The sequence below is a fragment of the Bubalus bubalis genome, chromosome 3 (assembly GCF_019923935.1).
Source record: "Bubalus bubalis isolate 160015118507 breed Murrah chromosome 3, NDDB_SH_1, whole genome shotgun sequence".
In the NCBI taxonomy this organism is placed as follows: Eukaryota; Metazoa; Chordata; class Mammalia; order Artiodactyla; family Bovidae; genus Bubalus; species Bubalus bubalis.
In genome coordinates this window covers 173,410,226-173,429,967 of record NC_059159.1, presented here as the reverse complement: position 1 = coordinate 173,429,967, position 19,742 = coordinate 173,410,226, and the positions used below count along the sequence as shown (strand labels likewise).

General features: G+C 45.4%; 1 protein-coding gene and 1 long non-coding RNA gene across 17 annotated transcripts in view; one reads left to right on the top strand and one right to left on the bottom strand.

Annotated features, from left to right (window-relative positions):
* The window catches only part of MYT1L (myelin transcription factor 1 like), a 378,916-nt gene extending 365,406 nt beyond the window's left edge, over positions 1-13,510 (bottom strand). For 4 of the 16 annotated variants that reach the window (XM_044940558.2, XM_044940567.2, XM_044940563.2 and 1 more), the window contains exon 1: positions 11,346-11,858. The gene's annotated coding sequence lies outside the window, so the exon portion shown is untranslated. Of the gene's footprint in view, positions 1-11,345; positions 11,863-13,037 lie in introns of those variants that run through there. The other 12 variants (XM_044940559.2, XM_044940561.2, XM_044940566.2 and 9 more) reach the window with 7 other exon arrangements.
* A 2,437-nt stretch (positions 13,511-15,947) lies between these two features.
* On the top strand, positions 15,948-19,164 carry LOC123332449. The gene is made up of 2 exons (XR_006549240.1): positions 15,948-16,210; positions 18,876-19,164. It is a non-coding gene; the product is annotated as an uncharacterized LOC123332449 (long non-coding RNA).
* Positions 19,165-19,742: the final 578 nt, after the last annotated feature.

Here is a 19,742-nt window from a genome sequence, read left to right as displayed (position 1 = left end):
GCCCAGCAGAGACCCTGAACACTAGTGACCGTGTGTGCAGCGGCTTCAAGCCATTACTGGGGCGTGCTGACGGCACTCCCTCACCATCCTGAGGCCCTGCGGTGACTCCATGCCTTAGCCTGGGACACGCGTGAGCGCAGGGCTGGGACACGAGTACTGAGTTCCAACACACGGTTGGAACCACACGCTGCTTGGGTGAAGCTCAGGCTTGTGGCTGGCAGTGATGGGAGTGCAATTCCGGACCACTGGCTGAGATGGAGAGTGAGTTTGCGGAAGGGGCGGAGCTAACGGGCCTCAGCGCGTGAAGCCCGTCCCATCGGGTCACCAGCGCCGACTTGCGCCTCCTCCCCTCTCTCTGCCCCCACTTAGCTTTGGTACACACTGCTTGCATTTCCACCGCTTCTTCCTTGGCTTTCTGACCTGGTTGGGTCCTCTCTCTGACCAACAAAGGACAGACCACAGTTTACTCTCCCTGCACTTCTGAGGTTTTCTAAGGTAGCTTTTCCCTGGGGGAGGGCATGGCAACCCCCTCCAGGATTCCTGCCTGGAGAACCCCATGGACAGAGGAGCCTAGCGGGTTACAGTCCACAGGGTCACAAAGAACTGGACACGACTGAAAGGACAGAGCACAGGCAGCTTTTCGGATAGTTTCATCCCATTGTCCGTTCTTCCTATTTTTAGGTAGAACGGAGACAACCACGAGCTGACGAGACCGTGTTCGTTGCACCTCGGTGTGCAAGGAACACCACCGCATGTGGCTGTCTCACCTGTACCCTGTGGCGAGCCCATCAGGAGAGCCAGGACCCTGAGAAATGGAGGAACGAGAGGTTCTGGTCAGAAAGGGGGTGAGGGGCAGAGGACCAAGCTGGGGAAGGGCAGGAGAGAGGAGCGCATCTCCTCATCACACGCCGGTGAGCTGCTGGTCGCGGTGCCTTGTTGGAGAAGAACGGACGAAGCAGGGAAAACACACGTTGTGGGTGCCCGGGGTGTGGAGTGCAGCGAAATCAAAAGCATGGAATCGCATGAACTCAACGCCTGAGAAATTACTCACTTTCCTTTTCAGAACACACACATAAGTGATAAGACACAGGTTCTACACCCACAGCCACTAAGGGATCAGTAAAGAAGGGAGAAGTAGCTGCTTGTTGACTAGTTCTTTTATTTCAGTGTCCCTGGCTCAGTAATGGCATGTTTATAATAATAATAATAAACTAGTAACATCTAGCATATCTTATGAAAATCTCAGTTGGTCTAGAAACGAAACTTTGGAAGCAGAGAGCGATCTGAGGTCCACAGGCCCTGGGAAGGAGCTCCCTGAACACTCCTGCCTACCCGCCTCGGTGGGGGCGGAGACTCCGGGATGTGCCCTCTGGAGGGCCTGCGGCTCGCTGGGCAGCTCTCTGCCCCATTTCAGCAGGGCCTGAGAGCAGATGACAAACTGGACATCCCGAAGGCTTCAGAGAAGTGTGGCATCGGTTCATAAACTAGTTTGAAATAACTATTTTTTGAAAATGTTTGCAAGAGTATAAGAGGAAGGCTGAATGTCTTTCCTCCGAGAGCCTATGTAGGAAGAGACTCTATTTGACGTACTGCTGGAGCTCAGAGAACCTCTAGAACAAGGAGGATGGGTTCACAGGAGAGATCCAAAGGGCGGGCTCACGGTTCCGCACCGCCCTCTGCTGCAGGAGCGGGAGGGAGAACGCTGTGTGTTTTTCACTCTAAGAGTGAATCGTGCTCAAAGTTGATCTCAACACAGAAGAGCAGGTATTACTAATTTGAAAGACATAATGAATCCTGAATTGCATGGCTTCGTAATTTTTATGAACATGTTTGGGGCACAACCCTTACTCCGTTAAAGGACTCATTATAATTTATCTGCAACATACCTCTCTCTCTGGAAAAAAGAAAACTCCTCACTCAAACATAGAGATTTCCAGAGCAAAGAAGAAATAACCATTCCCGTTATTTTGTTAGATGTCTTTTAACTATTTTATAAAACACCTTGTGGAATTATTTTTGAATGTCATAAGACTTTAGTTAATCATTTAGTAGAAATGATAAACCTCTAGATAGTCATATATTTAGATCATATTCTATAAATAAGTGCTGAGTCTACTTAAAATTAGGATTGTTGGCCCAAACAAGTTCTGAATTATAGATATGGAGAATCTTCAATTACATTCATGTTTAATAAAAAGCTTTCATTTGGGGGGTTATTTTTGTAAACAATACGGTATATATGCTTAATATATAATAACCTGAACCCTTTAATAAGCATATTATTTTGCCTTTTCCAATCATAGAGATTGCTAGCAGTACCTGTAATCCTATAGGTTCTTGTGAACTTCAAATAAAATCCTTAAGTAAAGCATTCAGTGCTGTGCATTTGTTAATATGAGCTAAGATTAGTCATTAGAATGCTTTCCTGATATTTTTGTCAGTTTCTCATATAATACAGAACTTTTTTAAAAGGTGTTTTTGCTATGGACCATTTTTTAAAGTGTTGGATCTGTTACAATATTGCTCCTGTTTTATGTTTTGGACCTTAGTTTCCCGACCAGGGATCGAACCGGCAACTCCTGCATTAGAAGGCAAGGTCTTAACCCCTGCGTTGCCAGGAAGTCCCAGTACTGAACTAAAAGGCTGGTCTCACTAGCTGGCCCTGTTTACAACATCCGCTGTGACTCAGAGCTGGAAGCAGCCACAGCAGACGTCCTGAGCATTTCTGACTATGTGTGGACGCCCCGCCCCCGCCCCGCTTTGGCTCTGTCCCCCTCTCCTCTGCCTCTGGAGTGAGAAGCACGTCCCAATGCTCAGAGAGCAGTTCTGCATATGGTGTTCTGTGCTCTGGATAGAGCGGGTTTTGTATTAAATGAAACACATCTTCATTTAAAATTTCCCAAAGGAGCCTCCTTGGTAACAGCGACCTGGAAAGCCTTCTGTGACTCCGGGGGAAGCCCACGGTTCAGCAGGCACAGGGAGAGCTGTCTAGCATCACCTGTGGGGTGAATCCCCGTCGCGTTTCCTCCCCCACGATGGACTTATGGCTCTTCTCAACTTCACAGGGGTATTTTGAGGACAATATTTAGCCCACTCTTTTAAACTGCTGGACGTGCCATTGGCTAATGTGGTGAAAACCTGGTGTTTATCTGCGCCCACAGGATCTCGTTTGTCACTCTGGGTGCTTCAGGCTACTAGAAGTAGGACATGCATTGGATAATGGATGCTAGCAGCTAAAAATGTGCTGTTATTAACCTGTGTGTACCCGGGCTATTACTACTATCTAAACAGTGCTTCTTGAAAAGAAGGCGAGACCGAGAGCCAGTGGGGCCACTCCCTGCAGCAGGGAGCCCGCGACGCTGACCTGGGCCAGTGGGGCCACTCCCTGCAGCAGGGAGCCCGCGACGCTGGCCCGGGCGCTTTATTCGCCTGCGCCGTGGCAGGTGCAGAGGAGCCGCCACACCAGGGTCACGTGTGGAGCCGCAGAGCAGGAGCGATGGGGCCCGCACACCCCGCGGACGCGTGAGCTCCACCAGGACGACTCGCCGTGTGCCGTCACCGTAATGGGATCCTCGCCAAAGCAAGATGAAATCACAGTCACAGAGAAGAGGGAAGAGAACGGGAGAGGAAGCTGGTTGTCAGCCACATGTCTGAGTTCCGCACACAGTCCGGTGACTTCTCCATGCGACCAGGAAGCCTCTGATTGGATGGATCCCGTGTCAGTTCCGCCGACCTGTGGCACGCTGGGTGAGACTATCAATCTAATGGGACCTCCACTAACCCATCCAGCTGTTGGCCTTGGCTTGCTTCCTGCTCTTCCCTACATATGACCCCAGGTAAGGAGGAGGAGGCACTGCCCTCGGGCAGGGTCACAGTCCACAGCCTGAAGCCCCACACTGCACAGTGGCAGCTCTGCGGAGGAGGCCCTGCCCAGGAGACCCTGCCCAGGAGCGGCATATACAGAGACGTATAGTATTGGTACCAAAAGGGAGCCGAGACTTGATTAAGTTCAACCTTCCATTTTAAGAAAGGATCCCAAGACATAGGCGGCTTCTCTGGTGGCTTAGCGGTAAAAAAAATCCACCTGCCAATGCAGGAGATGTGAGTTCGATCCCTGGGTCAGGGAGATCACCTGGAGGAGGAAATGGCAACCCACTGCAGTATTCTTGCCTGGGAAATCCCACGGACAAAGGAGCCTGGCTTGCTATAGTTTGTGGGGTCACAAAGAGTCGGACACGACTTAGCGACTGAGCACACACAAGACAGGGAGAGTGGAAAGGGCTTGCTCAGGGTCACCCCTGAATCACGGGGGAGCTGGACCAGGACGAGGCGGCCTTTGCGTGAGCACCGTCACAGCCAAGCCAGCTAGGGATGGAAAACCCCACTGAGAAAGTAAAAAGGAACATTTTTTTAAAAAAGGAAAAGATGACTAAGGATGACCAAAATGGATAATATTGGGTGAAAATTCCCTCTGAGGAGTAAATGGGAAAGAGACTTTTCTGAGTATCACTGGTCATCTTTAATACATTGGAGAATTAGTCAGAAACCAGTGAGACAAGTGCAGTCTAACTGACATCACCCAGCTAGAGCAGAGCTTCTGGCCCTGGGAGAGCCCTGAGCATCAGTTAAGGGTCTGTTAGTGGTCCTCCCTTGGTTGCCTAGACACCCAGGGGCAGAAGCAAGTCAGATGCTGCTGTGCAGCCAGTGGGCACGTCCCCATCCGGGAGAACAGGCTGAGGACTCGTGGGGAGCAGGCGAAGAACTGGGTTGTGCGGGGAGAGGACTGTGGACATGTGGTGCTGAAGCTCGTGTTTTTTGTAATATATACACAGAGGCCTATTTTTCTAATGCTGATCACCCAGTCAGCACCCCTCACATTGAGGAATACCTCTGAAGCTAAAACAAATGACTCCATCTGCATATGAATTTGGAAGCTGTAAAGCACCAAGGATAGAACATCACTGGTCAAACAAAGCCTTGGACACATTCTGCCTCCGAGCCTGGATGCTGGCAGCCATGAATGTTTATCACAGGCCGAGTGCATTTTCCTTCAAAATGTAACATACGCGAAAGGCTACGTATTTAAAAATGAGAAGTCGCATCTCATCTCACAAACCTCATCATCCTTCCCATCCAGCTGACCCCACTGATCAGACACTGTTTTGATCATTAACTAGATGAACAGGTGGCTCAGCCCAGTTGTAAACAGGTGTGTTAACTCGGCCCTGGGGAACACACACAACACTTCTTGGCTTGTACTGTGGGTGTGGGTCTCTTAGGGAAAAGGGTTGTTTTTGAGCTAACAAAATCACAGTTATGGCAAATTAACTGAAGAACATTTGGGCGGTGAAACTGCCTTCATTCTTGTTCTCGGGACTATGGAAAGAATTGCAAAAAACAGTGAGAGATCCATAACACAAAGTTTGTGGAAAATTCCAAGTGTTAATTCAGTACCAAGTGTGCCGTGCTCAGCAGAGCACAAGTCACACACGGGCCTGAAATTTATCTGAGCAAACCTACTAAGGCTTCCACAAGCATCTAGCAGCCTCCAGCACTTCTCACTCCTATGCAATCTCAGAGTTCCCTTTGGAAGTACAGACATGCAGCTTTCTGAGGTCTGAGCTACTTAAATTTCCAGACCTGAGAGGGTATACAACTCTAATGCTAATCTAACTTTTCTTTTATACGAGTTTTAAAATTCTGAACAGACAGGCATGTTGGTCAGACCTGCCTCCCTGGGAACGTGACGAGGCATCCGAGGGTCTGAAGGCACAGGCAGGTTCTGACCTGAATTCTCTCCTCTCTCCAGGTCTCTCAAGCCAAACGGCGAGCCTGTGGGTGCCCACGTGGCCGCCCTGCCCAGCTCCCCATGTCCGGGCTGACTGCTGACGTCACAGACCCGAGTCAGAAGGCGCTGCTGTGCGAGGCTGCCCCGCTGCGATCTGCGTTCACCAGGCCTGCCTCAAGGGTTCAGTTCCCGGTCTCTGGGATCAATAGCTCTAAAATGTCCAGAAACTGCAAGACAGACACCTGACATTTACCAACACTCTTTCCTCAAAACAAAAATCTGTTTCCTGTTCTGTGTATTCTTATGCAAGCAAAGACTCACTCAGCTATAACTACAAATCACAAGGGGTCAGTGGACGAGGAGCCTGGCAGGCTACAGTCACGGGGTCACAAAGAGTCGACACGACTGGGTGACTGACGCACACACACAACTATACAAATAGTAATACAAACCACGAGTTAGGGCCAACCGCCTAGAGCCCTCCCACACTGAGAGTTCAGATTCCGTAAGAAGGGGATAAACTCAAATCACATATTCAATTACAGAGAGAAAAATGGTAATACAGTCCCATGCAGTTGAGAGCTAATTTTCAGAATGATCACCTGGATCCCTGAAGTATTAATCATCTAAGAAATGGACATCAATGATTATCTTCCTCTTCTTATTAAGTAAGAAAAATGGCTTAATCTAATTCAAAACGTATTCAAGAAAAAGTAGACAAAGAAGAATTGTGATTACTAAGTATATCTTTATATATAGTATATAAATATAAAATATTATGTATGCTGTATGTAATATAACATTTTACATGTATAACATACACATAATTGCTATATATGTTTATATTTACATAAATATTCAAATATATAAATATATATAAATTTATTTGCAGTTTTTATATAAATTATACATACATACTACATATTATATATTAATATATACGTATTTTATATGTACATAAATATACATATGATTTTGTCTATACAGTCCTGACTCACTGTGGGTTAGAGATTTGTCTCAGTGTTGCCTCTTTTGGGTCTGTACACAGTAGGTACTCAATGCACGCAGGATGTGTGAATTGCTCACTCATGTGCTGAAAGTGAAGGGGGAGCTGAGTTTAAGCAGCTCTCTGTTTAGGTTTCACCACTGACTGTGATTTTTTTTCTTCCAGGGAAGACTGTGAAGGAGCCCCTGGACTGCCCATCCTCATTACTGACTCTAACTAGACTGTTAAGAAACTTTAAAAACACGGAATTTAAACATAATTCATAAGTGTGCGAGTTGGGATTGAGAGGAGAGAACAAAAAATGAATCTCTATCCTAGCAGCTGGAATTCCCATGGAGGGAGACACACTCCCCTGACCTTGAACCCTGAGCCAGTGTCTGTCCTGGACACAGCGGCCTGGGTGCCAGCCCATGGCCCACGCTCGCTTGGTCACCTCTCCCTGGTCATCTCTTGGTCATCCTTGGTCATCTGTCCCTGCCTCTCTGGGCTCTGGGCAGAGAAGAAGCTCTGCAAAGCGCTCACGGGAGGGCAGGGCGTCACTCATCACGTGGCGCTTGTCCCCATCCCACTGGCCACAGGGACACTAACGCGAGGGCCACATCTGTTCTTCCGATCAGATGCTCACTGCCCTAAAAACAGCCAGTGAAGAAAGATGCTTCCCTTTCAAAAAAGAAAGAAAGAAAGAAAGAAAGAGAAAAGAAAGAAATGAAAACCAGTTACTCTTAAAGATAAACAGCACAGCGCTCTTCCGGGAACTGGGACCACGTTTTTGCCAAAGTCCACGACATGAAGTCAGATTTTTGAATCCAGAAAATGCAAATAAATTGCGACCTATCACAATGGCCACTGAGGAATCAGTGTGCCAGGCAGGCCGGACTCGTGTGCTCAAAGTGCAGGGATCGCTGCTTTCACACGGGCCAGCAAGGGTGTCTGCAGAGAAGGCTTGCAAGGAAGAAGCCACAGACAGCTGCCACGAGCACTCACCCCAGGACAGCTCCGTCCTCCCGCCCTCAGCCTCATCACCAGTCCCCCTCTTGCCTGCAACTGGTGATGAGCACGACTCAGACAACAAACAGCTGGAAGCATGCCAGAGGACCATACATCCGTGGTCTACCGTGCCCTCTTTAATCAACTTCCTAATTAAAAACTGCCATGCTGGCATGAGGTACAAAGGGGGTAGGCTTGGGATCTCCCACGAAATAGCATCCCTGAATCCTGAGGTTGTGGAAAATCTGTGTTCTTACAGATGTTTATGAGTTTTCCTGGTGCAGAGATAGAATCAATTTGCTTGCGCCTGGCCCTCAAGACGTATTAAATTTATCCTGAAGGAAACTGGCTTCTGAAAAGCTCTTGCCCGGATGCATTAGGCAGGTGGGAGTTGCAGTGGACCGGAGGGTCCACTGGCAGATGCAGCATCGATTTCTGAATGCTCACCATCTAGCAGACAGCTCCAGAGCAGACTTGATTTGATGGCTCTCTATGGGGTGCCCTGCAGACTCGATTATTTCCACAACCAGTCTGGCTAGCATTGTTTCATGGCGACCACGCTCTGTGTTCTCAGCTTCTGTTCAGATGGCATGAGTGGGTCCGGGTACCAGGGAGGGGAGGGGGCCAGATTTAAAGCCAGTCTCTAAGGAGCGACCATCTCTTTCAGGGTCCAGTGATCGAGGGGGTAATTCTGACTTGTAAGAAACAATTCTGTTGACTGCCATTAAAATACACTGAGTCCAGGCATGAAGATACTACTCAAAACAGTGTCTGAGCTAGAAATCCCCCAATAAAAATCTCCGTACATACAGCTATATCTAAAATATAAAACCAACAAAGACCTACTGTATAGCGCAGGGAACTCTGCTCAATATTCTGTAATAACTTAAATGGGAAAATAATTTGAAAAAGAATAGATATATGCATATGTATAACCAATCACTTTGCTGCACACTTGAAACTAACAGCATTGTTAATCAACTAAACTCTGATATAAAATTAAAAATTTTTTTTAATCTTTGTCAGTGTGCTAAAAAGAACCGCTCACCCCATAAATGATTAATCCATGAGTTGTTTGATTTAGCAACCCAAGTCCAATATCCCACACCTGAAAGCATCTCAAGCAAACGTGCAACAATCTTGGGATAATTTTATTTAAAGCCATTTTATTGCACCATCTAAGCAGCCAGACTTCAGTAAAAAAGCAGCCAGTACGTAACATTGTCATAAAGTTCCTTTCAACTGTATTAATGAGCACCCAAAAGAGGTCTACATGGCATACATATTAATCCAATGGCTCAAATATGGTCAGCCTGCACACATTTCCACACTGGCATTTTAAAAACACATATATCCATGCACTTAACAGAACCTTTGAAGAGATTAATTGCTGTACCCCTGGGACATCATAGCACAGAATTGTAAACAAACAGGTCAATAACTTTTTGAAAGGGAAGATATTGGTGCCCACTTTATTCCCCATCACCAGGAACCCACTGAGGAATGCCCCCCACCCTGGGCACAGAGACCACTCTTCCTCTTGGGATCAAAGGTGCCTGATTTCAGATTAATATTTTGGCTCACTGAACTTAAGAAATTTGCTATAAAAGGCTGCTTTTCTTTCCAAAGTTGATCTGCAACCTTAGAGCTAAACTGAAAAGAGAAAAATGCTCTTGGAAACCACATTTTTCGGTTAGGCACACAGCACCACGTTTCCAGCCCTGGGACCTCTCATTGTCTTTGAAGGCTAGCCCTTTCCAAGCCCGTAGAGACAGCATGCCCAAGAACCAGTGTGACAGAGAGTGGCATAAAGTAACTCTGTCAAGTGGAAACTAATATGACATAATTTTGGCCCTTAAAAAAGAGCTAGACTCTCCTCTGAATGGCAGCCAGGCACAAAGAGACCAACGTGGTAGGTAACACTCCAGTGTTCCCGTCAGGATGAAAACAGACACGTTGAGGTTAAAAATTAAAAGCTGATATTTTGCCCCAAGAAAGTTACAACCCATCATAAATCTAAAAGGAATTATTTTAATCTTAGAAGGTTCGGCTCAACTCTAAAATAAAATATAGCAATGGAAAAATAAAAGAAATATCATTTTTGTCTAGCTAAGAGTTCATTAATTTATTTTGAAATAATTTGGTATCTAATATTGTTTGGGTTAAGTTAAAAAAAAAAAGCCTCAATTCAAAACACCAGCAAATTAAAAATTAAATAGAAAAGTATTATATGTATACATACATATTCATTGACATAAAAATGGAAAATTCACCTGTTCTACCAAAACAAGCTCAGTGTGAATAAGCAGAAACTTCAAGTGTGAGTGGGAAAATGTCAGAAGCCAACAGTTAGAAGTGGCATATAAAGGGTTAACATGTTTTCCAATATCTTATGTTTGAGGTTTAGATTCATTGAAGGTAGTTTTCTTTTCTTTTCTTTTTACCTTTTCTGGAAAGGCATTGTTTTGTTTTAAACAGAAGAAATAATCCTCCAAAAAGTTGCATTTTTTTGGTCAAATATTCGCTGTCATTGTCTAAAGCAAACAGCTGAAGTAAAGCAACTCTAAAAAAAAAAGCCTCTAAATAAAATTCTTAAGTGATTTGTAATATTCAAGAAACTACAAAAAGACAGTTAAATGATGATAATTTCTACTTAAGTTCTACCTTAAAAGCAGATGAAATAATTAGGTCAGTTAAAATGAAAACCTTACCTTTTAAGGAGAGTGGGGACTGTGAAAACAGGATAGAACTATTTACCAGTGAATTCCCTGAGATGAAAGTATATTTAACTAAATAGTAAAACACCCATATTGCAGCACTACAATCACAGAATTATATAAGAAGTGTGTGTCCGTGATGACAATAGAAAACCGGAATTCCTGCAGGCTTTCTACTTATTTCTCAACTCAGAAGACTGGTTGTAAAAACAGTCTCCATTTTTCTGAAAAGCACTGAAAGTATCAACTTGCGCTAATTTTTCTGTTTCCTATCTGTAGATCCTACAGATCAACAGAAACTTCAGTTCCATTTGCAAAATCTCCAGTAAGTTGCTGGTTAAATTAGCTAAAATCTTCTTCCAGCTAGGAAAAATATATACCAGTCAAAACTAATTATGTCTGGGCTTTCATTGAAACAACATTTGCTAATTCTACTGGTCTGGATACACTGCTTCAGAAAATATTAATTAAACACATTGAATAATGGCTGCTGTAAATTTCGGAAAACAATAATCTCTGAACAGTTCATGTTCGCTCCAGACGTATGCACAGGAAAATGGACGAAGCAGTTGCCCCCAGCCAGCAGCAGCCCCGACCCTTTTGTTGGCCAGCTCGGGAGGGAGTTGAACTTTGCTGCACTTTGGGGAGCGGGCCGAGGCTCCGGACGCCACCGGGAGAGCTGGACGCGTTTACCTGGAGGGAGCGGCCAGGAGGGGCCCGGAGAGCCAGCGGCCAACCCGGCGGTCCCGGCGCGCGCCCCGCGCCCGCATCCCAGGGCATTCCCGGGCTCCTCGGCCTCGCCGCCGGCTGCGGGCGCGGCCACCCCGCCTCCGTCTCGGGGACTCACCCAGAAGGTCTCAGCCGCTGCAGCACTACCGGCTCCCCCGCTTCTGCGCGCGCCCCGACCGTCGCCGCGCGCCCCTGCTCTAGCGGCGCGCGCGCGCGGGGCCGCGGCTCCCCGGCACGCTCATCATTCTGCCACCTGGACACAAGTGGCGGTGCCCTCGGACGGGAAGCTCGCAGGCCTGAAGTCGGAGATGGAAACCAGTGAGCTGACAGCGCGGGGCGACGGGGCCGGGGCGGGGGCCACCGAGCGCCATCCGCAGGGCCCGGGCGCGGGGCCGCCGCCTCCCCTCCGGCCGCCTCCGCTAAGCTCGGCGCGGGCACCGCCCGCCCCCGGCCCCGGTCCGGGGGACCCGTCACCGGCCAGGTGCGCTTCACGCTGGGGCCGTGGCTCAACCCGGGGTTCTAGCCTGACTGTTGATTGAGCCCGCAGCACAGCCAGGCAGGACTGGGGTGCGCGCCGTGCGCTCCCTGCTCGGCGCCCACAGGCCCCTGGGTCTCCGGGGCGCAGTGCGCAGCATGTGCAGTGCCGTATTTCATGTAATAGACGAGAGCGGATTACCCGAGTCAGGCTGAGAACAGCCCCCCGGGGGGGGGGGGCGGGGGGCGTGTGTCTAAATATACCGCCCCCCCCCCACACACGGAGAACACACACACGAGCACACACACACACAGAGCACACACACACGCTGATGGTAAAGACACACACACACACGCACACACACACACACACACACACGCTGATGGTAAAGACCCCCACACACCGATGTTATGGTCAAGACACGCTATGTCCAAAGAGACCTCAGAAAGTCGACTGAACCAACAGCATCTTCCGCGGCCCTGCTTCTGAGCACCAAAACAACACGGAAAGAGGTGCCAAGCCTGCTCACCGCATCCCTCCCCCCCCTTCTTCAAGTGAGAGAACAGTGACCCAAGAGTTAACACCAATGGACTCTTAAAATCCCTCTCGGGTTGCCAACCGCGCTGTGCTCTGTTTCAGGGTGAGCTTCTTCTCTCGTGTTCTTTTCAAACAAAAGACACAGAACTATTCTTCTAAGAAAGTTAAAATATTGTCAAGCTTTTAATATGGCTGGAAGAAAACAAATGCCAGGAAAAGTTTTATCTGAGAAGGCAAGAGCAAATATTTCTCAACACAAAAGGGAGCATAGATACATGACTTCATTAGCATCTTTCCGGTTTAAAAAAAAAAAGTGCTGATTTTATAAATGGCTTCTTGGGTCTAGCAACAACTCTTCTACTCCAGGGGTAACCACACCACTGCCCTCTCCACAAGCGTCTCTCTTAAGACACTCCCCACTCTGAAAGGCCATATGAAATCATAGCGGCTACTTAGCCCCTCCCACCCTCCCTGGACACTGGCCTCGAATACACAGACTCCTGTTTGACAACAACTCCAGGCAGCCGGCACACATGCCCGGCACCCACAACCACATTGTGCTGGAGAAGAAGCTCCACTGGAGAAAGGGTCCATTGTGGGCTCATCTGGACACCAAACCAGGCGATTTTAGAAACTGTTACCATTTGTCATCAAATAAGAGCTGCAGATGGCCAGGTAAGCAAGGAAGCAACTATGTGTCAGAATACCTAAGAAGCCAGGTGAAATAATTCTGAAGACCTGCAAGTGGCCCCAAACAGACGCATCCTAGGCAGCCTTTAAGGAAGAAGAAAGAGGTACCTTTGGGTCGGAGAGTCGGGGCCCTTCGGCACAGCCCAGTTCCGCAGCCTACTTCTCCGCACTTGCAGGGCTGAGTCTGCCTTGGAGAGCCCGGGGCCCATGTTGACCCCACTCCCCTACACGAGACCACTCCATCAGGCCCTGCCCTGGCAGAGGGGAGGGCACAGCCACCTCCGATAAACCACTGCCGGAGCTCCCCGGAACACGCGCTGACTGTGGTTTCTGTGGGAGGAGGCTCAGAGGTCCCAAGTCGCTGAGAACACCTCCCTCCGGCTTTCAGAGGGGATTCCTCCCAGTCCTGAGCCTCCCGCCTGCCCTCTCGAGACCAGACATCCCGGTTAGCACAGGGGTTATGACTGCCTTCCCGTCCAGCCCTGCTGGAAGTCACCGTGGTCTGAGAGGCAGGCACCTTGCGAGAGACTGCCGGGTGCCATCCCGGCTCCTCAGCACAACGCCCCTCACGCTTCAGCTGAAACACTTCCTCCCCCTCCCAACGTTTCCAATAATCACCACGTGGGGAGCAGGGGTTGTTTTTAAAGAGATATATTTTAGGATAAATTTCCTAACCCAGCAGCCCAACACAGCAGTGCTGACCAGTGTCTCCTCACACAGTAAATAAGCATTTACGCGCTCTTTCTAGTTTGTTTGATAGCACCTGGCTTACATTTTCTCTGCCATCTCTGATTACTTATACAGATGCCCCAAGGACTCATTATGATGTCAAAGCTTAACACAGTTTCATTGTGAAAACAGGCATAGAAAAATCATTGTGTGTGCCTGAACAATGCAGGTGTGAGAGAGACAGAGCGAGAAGGGAGGGCAGCGGGAGAGACAGCTAGGGACAGAGTTAGAGACAGAGGGCAGGAGGGGTGGGGACAGGGGGCTAGAGAGACAGAGAGAGACAGAGACGCAGAGGACACAAAGCCGCTTCCCGCTGAAGCCACCCAGCATCGAAACACAGCCTGATGTGAGAAAAATGTATGTCTGCCACCTTAAGCTAACCTGACATTGAAAAATCATACAATAAATTACTATAAAAGTATTTGTCATTATTCCTTGTACAAGTTATGACCATTATAGGCAATGCTTTTCATTTGTGGGGTATGCCAATTTAAAATATATACATATATTATATCTGTCACACATAATGTACACATGTGATTTACCTTTACAACTTCAAAATAAAATTTTTAAAATATTTTCTTCTTTAAGTTTGTGCTATCTTTTCTCTTTAGTTTGAACTAAGTGTAAATCAATGTCAGGTAAGAGTTATGAGAAAGACTGCACTATGATGAAACTTATTTGGTGAAAAATATGTTAATTATTTTCAAGTTTTTGTTCAAGTTTATCCTCTATTACCCTTTTCTAAGGCATGCTACATGTTTCTTTTCAAAGAAAATTTTTAAAAAGGCATTTATGAGAAAATGTTTTTAAATCTTGAAAATAAGAACATGCATAATACTATTGCAATCAAATTATGATGCAAACAATTTGATTATTAGAATTTAGGAAAACTGAAAATCTCTTTCTGAATCTGCCATTCATTTGCTTCTTAGGCAGAGTTCTGGTGAGACCTTGCATCAAGGTAGACTTTATGGTAAAGTACTCGATGCGTTTCAAAGACTGGTTATTGATTGGAAATCATAGTCCTGGACTTCAGGGATTATCTAGCCACGCCACATTTCAGCATCGAGGCAGAGGAGTCATTATAGGAAAGTGTCTTTCTAGTCCCTCTTACGCCACTGAATGGGTTTCTTAATATAAAATTTCTAAGAGGAAATACAATTTTAAGTTGTCTGAAGTTAAAAATATAGCCACAAAATTGTTTAATGAGTAAAAGCATTTCAGATGATATATTTCTGCAAACAACATCTTTCACTGAAATTAGATTGCCCCACAGGTAGAGCTGGGAACATAATTTATACATGTGACTTTGAAAGCATTTTTTAGACAACAAAATGAATCTTCCTCAGAGAAATGGTTGGATTATCTATCAGACATGTAAAGTATTTCTAAAAGCAAATCACCAAATAATCGGATTATTAACTCTAAGTTTTGAATTTTAAATATAGTTTTAACAAATAGAAAAACTTTAAAAAGGTTTGAGGCCACAAAAGAGCTCATTTCATTCCTTTATCTACAGAAAGCTGGTGTATAAAAGAGTTGCAAAGCATCAGACAGTGAAATAATTGGGTATATTCAGTCATGAATTATGAAATATAAACATTTCTGAGAGTGAAAAAAACAAATGTTGGGTGAAAAGTAAATTGGGTTGAAAATATGACAGGAACAATGAAAGTCAATATTGAAGAAGTCCATTCTCTGAGAAATATTCATATTTTCCTAAAATCATGCTCATAAAATCCAAAGGAAACTATATACTCACAGTCTTGTAGGAATTTTTGTACACCACACATACATGGTCACAAATTATTGGGCCTTCAACCTTGATTTCAGGATCTAACACAGATTCATGAAACTGGCCTAAGTTCTGCTGGAGAATGCAAGTCTAACTCAAGAGGAGTTGAAATGTGTGTTTTAAGTGTACTTCTGCCGTATTGGTTCATCTTGGTAATTCTGGCTCATCTTTTCAAAAATGAAATTTTATCAATAAGTATATAAGAGTTTTCAATTTGAAAAACATGTCCACGTTGTTCACAGTTTTCCAGCTCACAACTGCATATATGCAAGTAATTTTGATGAAATCCTGTCTGGTAATTTGAAAAGTAGGGTAAAAATTTTATGTGCAAAATAAAGGTCTGGAGATTGCCAATCTCTTCTGCCCCACTCCTCAGAACATCCTATTGTGACCATAAAGCCGTCTCCCCCCTTCCACCTCCATGAACAGAGTCATTAAGGTGATGAAACTGAGCCCTTTCTCCACTGCCAGTAAACTGGGAGGAAGTCAGTCCCAGCTGAACGTAATTGCTATCAGCAGCGGACAGCTCCTGGTGCTGAAAGAGAAAGGGCCAGAGCTTTGCTCACAATGGCTCACTCAACAGCCTTTAAAAATCACAGCAAAACTGAATGAGGTGGCAAGTGCTCTGGCTGAATAGCACTGTCTGCAGAACAATGGCAGCCAACCCCAAATCCTACTATAATCACATTAATGAGATTAATCAGTGAATTAGCAGCAGTCAAACGTCAGGGAGGCAAGGAAGAATCCAACCAAGGTTGGTAATTAACTTTTTTTGGGGGGGGGGGGTGTTAGAGAAAAAAATAAACTTTGCTACCTCATAGGTTTCTCAGAAGTTGACAGTTTTGCTTCACAAACCTGAAGACTGTATGTACTGATCAAGAGGCAACAGCATAATCCTTCATGTTATAACATAAATCCAGGTATCATATTACTGATGCTTAAAACACAGCCTTCTGAGAAAAGTGATGTCACTTTAAATAATCTTCATAAACTATCAGGCTTTTACTGTTTTGAATTCTCTAAATGTAAAATTGATTGTTAAAAAGAATTTCTTTAATACTCAAGCTAAAATATAAAAAAAAAATGGCTGATTAAAAAAGGGAGGTTAGATAACAGCTACTACTGCTTCTGAGAAGTCTGTGATACTGTAGGGAGAGTTTTAAAAGTGCCACCAAGTAAAGAGCTATTATACAAACATATCAGTTCTGGTCTCTTGTATTTGATAAAGAAAATGTATTACTATCTACAACTTTATGGAGAATTTTGATCAATTGACCTATTGCTCTTGAGGTGATAGAATCATACACTTCTCTTTAGGTCAGTTAGAAAACACAAACTTCCTTTTTTTTCTAGAAGGTATCACTAGCATGTATTATATACAATCCACACTTTGGATTCAAAGTTCTTAAGAGGTGAAAACTTACAGGTATTAACAAATGAGTGGTGATGTTTTTTCAGAAAGGAGTGTTGTGCAAAAACCCTTTTTCTAATTTGTAAAATAATCCCATTTCAATCTGTTTATGTTTTATCTAGGGAAAACATGCCTTTATTTATCATTTAAAAAGCCACATGACTTTCATGAAGTTGAACAATTAGAAAGAAAGCCTCCTTTATGCCTGTAGGGTGGTACTAGGGGGCTTTTGTCTATGAAGTTAGTTTTGTTCTGTAAAAAATACAAACACTTACACCTAAACTCTCCTATTATCACAAACAGTTTTACTCTAACTAAATAAGTAACTTAAAATTAGATTTTTATCTAATTTCTTATCATTTTAGAGCTACAAGAAATTATCATGGTTAAATAAATACTAAATTCAAAATCAGAGCTCTATATTTTGAATAGCCAGCCATTATATGAATATTTTATGTGTCTATATTTATGGCTTTATTCTTATCTAGTTTGAAGATAAAATTTACAGCTTGAACTTTTAGTGTATTAATTTAAGTGGTGTTAAAGGCATATTTCTGTTAGAAATGAAACACTGTTTCATTACCATGAACTTGAAACATTTCACTTATAGTTTAAATTTTTTTATTTGAGTTTCTCAATTTGAATCAGCTAAGTCAACTTTCTTACCATTCGGACAATATAACATGACATCCAGAATATCTAATGCTTTAACAGGCTTTGTTTAAAAAAAAAAAATGACTTGCTTTATTTGCAACGTAAAGTAATCCAGTAAAGTCTCTGGGAAGTTTTTGTTTCAATATCTGCATATCATTCAAGTACAGTTCATGCAGCAAGGTCTTTTTTATAAACATCATCACGGTTAGAGCATGCAACATAATACCCATTTTGCTTTAAAAAGAGACTTCTGTGGATTACAAACTCCTAGCCAGGGAACATGTCAGCTACCAGCCATGCTATAAAAATAACTTTAAAAAGGAGCAAACAATAGGCATTACAGCCCCAGCCCTTGAACTCCGGTAAAAACAGATCCTGGCCACTAAGTCCCCAGAATTAACCTAACGAAGACCACGTACCTCACGACATGACCACAGCCGCTCACAAGTGAGACAAGCTCAGGGCTGGTGACTGAGCTGGCTTGAAAGACAGAGAGCAAGCAAGCCCTCGTCCACCCCAAGTTTGAAAGGATGATGAGGAGTATGCCTACCACCGAGACGCAGAAAAGGCTGCTTTTTGTCTTCAGTGAATATTGATATCATAACTCATTGTCCAGGGAATCAAAAAAAAAAAAAAATTAAAAGACACCCACCAACAACGAGTACAAAAACCAGGGGGGCTTGAAGAAGACTGCGAGGAAAGCTCTCTTCCTGTTTAGTGTGCAGTAGCTTAGGGAAAAAAAATGTCGCCCGGGCAGGAATGACAGGCGCAACACGCCAGGCTCGCGGGCCTGAGGGACCCGCTTCCCTTCCACACAGCCCGGCGCACACTCCCACTCATCCTCTCGACATGCTTTTTTTTTCCACATTTTTTTCACGAGCTCCAAATCCCCGGCATATGACCTTCTGTTAAATAGATAAAAAAAAATTGCTTATCAGTCATGCAAATGAGCCTGAATTCATTTTCCACAACAGATGGCCTCATAGATAATGATGATGGAAGAGAGAAAATTGAATGTCTCTCACAAGGTGGCCATGGCAACCGAGAGCAGAATAATATCAATAATAAGCTCACTGCATAATAAGGTTGTCAGTCCCACAAATCAAAGTCTCCAGCTAAATCAGGTACACCTCCCCAGCCAGTTTCCAGGTAAAGCGATAGATATGCGTGTTCTGCATTTCACAGTGACCACAAAGGAGCTAGAATTTCAAGCTTTTCTGTGCAGGAGTCTGTGAGCGTGTGGGGCGTGTGTGTGTGTGCACGCGCGCGCGTGTGTGTTGGGGTGTACTTGGATAATCAAATGGCGATGTGACATATTTTTTCTTTTCTTTCCCTTCTGTGCTGTGGCCCGCAGTGGACCTGCTCTCATGAAGGACCTCTCCACGGCCATGTTGCAGCGGGCTGTGCGGGTGCAGCCCACCCCGCCCCCACCCCGGCGGACGCGTGGCTGCACGGAGGCTGTAGCAGCCTGCCTCAGGCTTCCACCTTGGCTCCCAGGGGGACATCCTGCAAAATGAATCAGCAGCCGTCCTGAGCAGGCTGATTAAAATGAAAATGGCAAGGCACATGTCTGGGCGGAACTGGAGCTCAGCTCTGCTGCCTGTCTGGCAAGCATGCTCAATATAGCTCTTGCTAATAATGGCTTACTGCCTTTCGGGTTTTTTTTTTTTTTTAAAAAGGTATCGCCCTCTCCCCGCCTTAACTGACTGGTGTTGGAGTGTGTGTGTGTGTGTGTGTGCACGTGCTTGCGTGAGTGTGCTTGCATTTGTGCTTGTGTGTGTGTGCACACGCTTGTGTGTGTGCACACGCTTGTGTGTGTGTGTGCTTGTGTGTGTGCATGCGCTTGTGTGCTTGTGTGTGTGTGTGCGTGCGCTTGTGTGTGTGTGCACGCACTTGTGTGTGTGTGTGCTTGTGTGTGTGTGTGGTCGGGGAAGGTGGCAATGAATTGTTCGATTCTTTGTATCTCTGCTGCTCGCTCACAGACTGCCTGCCTGCCGACACCAGCACCGTGAAGCTGCACTTACCTCTGTCTTTCCTCTGGGTAGAGGGGCAGCTGATAAGTCTCGGGGTAAAACAGCCAGTTAGAAACTCAAGCTGCCTAAGAGACCAAGACAACATTTTTTCACACCTAGATACGATCATTTCTAACCGAATCCTGGGCAACAGACCTTGAGAGATCTCTAATGCTGCCTCCCAGGCTCACAGTTGGATGCTCTGAAAT